Source organism: Crocuta crocuta, unplaced genomic scaffold (genome assembly GCF_008692635.1).
Source record: "Crocuta crocuta isolate KB4526 unplaced genomic scaffold, BGI_CrCroc_1.0 scaffold676, whole genome shotgun sequence".
NCBI classification, from domain to species: Eukaryota; Metazoa; Chordata; class Mammalia; order Carnivora; family Hyaenidae; genus Crocuta; species Crocuta crocuta.
Window position 1 is genome coordinate 166,337 of NW_027529455.1, and position 4,001 is coordinate 170,337.

Genomic DNA, 4,001 nt, shown 5'->3' on the forward strand with positions numbered 1-4,001 from the left:
AACCCGCGATTTGAAGGGAACAGGCAACTGGGTTTCTAGTTCCAGGCTCTTGATGCAAGCTTAATTAGTTTCCGGATCAGTTGCAAAGGGGGCAGTTCCATTTGCTCTTGTTAAGCTCATACAGCTAGGATGCAGGATTTTTATAGCCAGTTTTTTAGCACCACCTCATTAGTCCTTCGAGCCGTAGAGAGAGGCTGAAGACTCAGTCATCTTCAGTTTAGAGAAGAGGCACAAAGAGGTAAAATGACTTGTACCCCATCATATGGCAAGTCAGCGGCTGTGCTGAAAATGGCACCAAGCCCTTATTCTGGGGAACCACTCCACTTAGCCTGCATGGTCTCCCTGAATTGCTTGCTCATTGCAGGTGCCAAAATCTCAGGCTTGTAGGCAATCTGGCTCCCCTGTCTATTCTTGGGGCGGACCGTCTGCTAAAGGGTGTAATAGGCAACATTGGAGGCAGGGGCTGGGAGGGAAGGAGGCTGACCCCACTTCGTCCTGGCATTGCTTCCTGGCACCAGGTCGTGCCAGGTCTCTTATTCCTGAAGAAGTGCCTGATCCCTACCTGTGTGCCCAGATTTACAGAGGCCAGTCTTGGATGCCCTACCCTCAGGGACCATGCCAGCAGTTAGCTCACCTGATGGGCCTTGAGTGTGTCCAACATTTCCGCCGAAGTATGTCTAGTGGTAGGGAATAGTGAACATTGGGTAGGTGGGCATGGGCATGTAGCTAGAAGTATCAGACACGAGTCTCAAGTGTCTCCGAAATATGTTTTCTTTACGAGGCATGCAGCTTTTGCATTCCTGTCCATGATATTTTTGAAAAGTATATTTATTTATTTTGAGAGAGAAGGAGAGAGGGAGAGAGATAGAGCACTAACAGCGGAGGGGCAGAGAGAGGGAGAGAGAGAATCCCAAATAGGCTCCACGCTGTCAGAGTCCGGCAAAAGACTTGATCTCACCAACCATGTGATCATGACCTGAACCTAGATCAAGAGTCAGATGCTTAACTGATTGAGCCACCCAGGCACCCCAAATGATCTTTTCCTCTGAAATCTTTGAGAAAAAATGCACATGCATATGGAATATGGGCCAAATTCCTGGGAGAATCAGATCGTAGTTCGAGGAGAATGGTGTGTGGGGGGGTGTTCCATAATTCTGAATGTGGTGTTTTGGATACACTGCTCTATCCACAAATTTCTATGCACAAATACCATGCCACCCTCCAGGTTCCGAGAGGCATGGGACACGAGGGCAGCCTGGCAAAGGGAGGTGAGAGGAGCAGGTGGGCTTGCAGTGCCCCGCACCTCACACCCGAACGTCACCAATGACCTGTTTGTTACCCACATGCTGCCTGGACGCCAAGCCACATTTTTACAGGCCATCTTCTGATGAGTGTGGCTGCATCTGTGCTTCTGTTTCCAGGGGAACTGCCCCAAAGATGGGGCTGGGCTCAGTTCTATAGGGTAGCAGTTGAAAGCCTGGGTAGGTTTGAACAGTGACTGGCTCACCCCACTTACCTCGGGCTCGTGATTTAGCCTCCCTAGGCCTTGGTTTTCTCCTCTGAGAAATGAATATGATCATAGTCTCTGTCTTTTAAGCTTTTTAAAAATGTATGTATATTTTTAAGTAGGCTCTACACCGTCCTTGGGGTGAACTCACTGCCCTGAGATCAAGAGTTGCATGTTCCATTGGCTGAGCCAGCTAGCCACCCCTCATAGTCCCTGTCTCGAAGGATTGCTAGGAAAATTAAATGAGATCGTGCATGGAAAGTACTTAGCATGGTGCCTGACATATGGCAAGTGATCACACAGTTGTTTTTACATATTTAAGGGCAGGTATCATCTTTTCTGTGTTGTAGAAGGCTCTCCACGTAGTGCAGACTCATATTCCTTTTAAGCCGAGGCCACGAAAATAAGAATGAGGAGTCAACACCCAGAGGGAAAGGCAGACATCACAGATGGGAGGGTGGGGAGCTAAAACCGAGCTCCTTCCTACGTAGTGGGTCCAGAAGCTATAGCTGGAAATGTCAGTGAGGGTGCCAGAGCGTGCCTCCATAATATTGGGAGTATGGGAAACAAACACCCAAAGACTTGGTGACGTAGGTGAGAAGGCAGGCCTCCATAATTCTCCTAACAGTGGCTTCCAGCAGGTCAGGTCATTGGAGGAGACCATTTTTCTAGGGCCCAGGACTGAACCCTTGGAGGTTTATTTCCTCCTCTGACTCCATGGAGGACCTCCTCCTTGCTCCAGATGCACACCCACAGCCTGGTTTCCAGTCTATAGGATGGGGATTGGGACCCGCTTCTCACTTTCATCCTAACTGCTGTTTGGAGGAATTTGAGCCTAAGATATACATTGATGCCTTTTCCCACTGCTGGTGGCTGATCTCCCCATGCCCCTTTGGCAGGAGGAGTTCTGGCTGAGGCAGGTCCTTTCAATTCATTTCTTTTATTTTTCAGTTTATTTATTTGAGAGACAGAGAAAGAGAGAGAGAGTGCTTTCAATTCATTTCTGATGAAATTGCCTATTATCCATAGTGCCCTGACAGCAGCTTGAAAAAAAAAAATGTATCTCTGCCAAGACCAGGGGCATCCTGAGTCCATGTCAACAGCATGAATCCGTTTTCCTTTTTATATTAAAAAAAATATTTAGAGAGAGAGCGTGTGCACGTGAGCATGAACTGGGGAGGGTCAGAAAGAGAGGGGGAGAGAGAGAGAAAGAGAGAGAAGGAGAGAGAGAATCCCAAGCAAGCTCCACGTTGTCAGCGCAGAGCCCCATGTGGGGCTTGATCCCACCAGCTGTAAGATCATGCATGACCTGAACCAAAATCAAGAGTCAGACACTTAACCGACTGAGTCACCCAGGCGTCCCCTGTTTTCCTTTAACTGGCTGAAGTCAGACAGCAGGAGTTGGGCTCTCGGGACTCAGGTCTGGTAGGGGGTGGCTAAAGAGCATCAGCATCAGGCTCTGGCTCAGGCCGAAGATGGCAAGTAGACCCTGGTGGGAAGATGGCCTCCCCCAGTGCTTCCGGATACTGCACAGAGGTCCTGGATCCACAAACAAGGAGACCACTGGTCACCTCAGGAGAGTTTCCAAAGCTTCTGGAAAGTAGTTTGTGAAAGCCCACTGAGTTAATGGGACACTGGATGGCTGACCTGACTTTTTCTTTGATAGGAGGAGGCCAGGCTGTCCAGCCTCGTCCAGCTGGCCTGGAGGTACAGAGGTCTGGGAGGGCTCTCTCGTGACAGTCATCTCATGCAACAGTCGTTCATTCCGCAAATCGTTATTGAAGACCCATGTGCAGGGTACTGTGTGGATGGGTGGGTACCCAGGTATCGAACCAGAAGGAGCTACCAGTGTAATACAGGGTAAGGGGGACACCAAATTTCTGGACTGTCCAGTCAGGTCATTTTAAGTGGCCGCAAGCCTCACTTTACATTGGCACTGCCTTCCACTGAGTCCTGGCCTTGGGGTTGTGGGATACTATCCCTGGCAGGGAACTCCCAGAAGAGCTCTGTCCCTGGGGCTAAGCCTGTCCCTGCTAGGGCCTCCCGCATGCAGTGGGGAGCTCTCGCTGCATTTTTTCTGGCTCCTCCTCCCCAAATCACTTGTGCCATGACCTGTGCAAAGTGAGACCTCCTTCAGCCCGTGCCCAGTCTTTGGGCGGAAGTGATTAATCAGGACCACACTACACAGGTGTATCATTTGTGCACCCAGCCAACAAGGCCAGTGGGGCTGGATGGAGCTGAGATGATGAAGCCATGTGCCCATAGGGCTAGCATCACCCAGAGGATGATTTTCTTTCTAATTCAACATGGGGGTGTGTGTGGCAGGGTGAACATTTATCTAGTGGGCACAAACGTGCCTCATAGGCTAGTAGGGACCCGTGATTACCAGAAGAAAGTAAGAGAACAGAAAAAGCAAAATCATTTCTCTCCATCAGGTAACTCTCTCTGAAAGCCGGAGAGGCCAGCCCTGCTCAGGCCCCTCCTGCTCCTATCC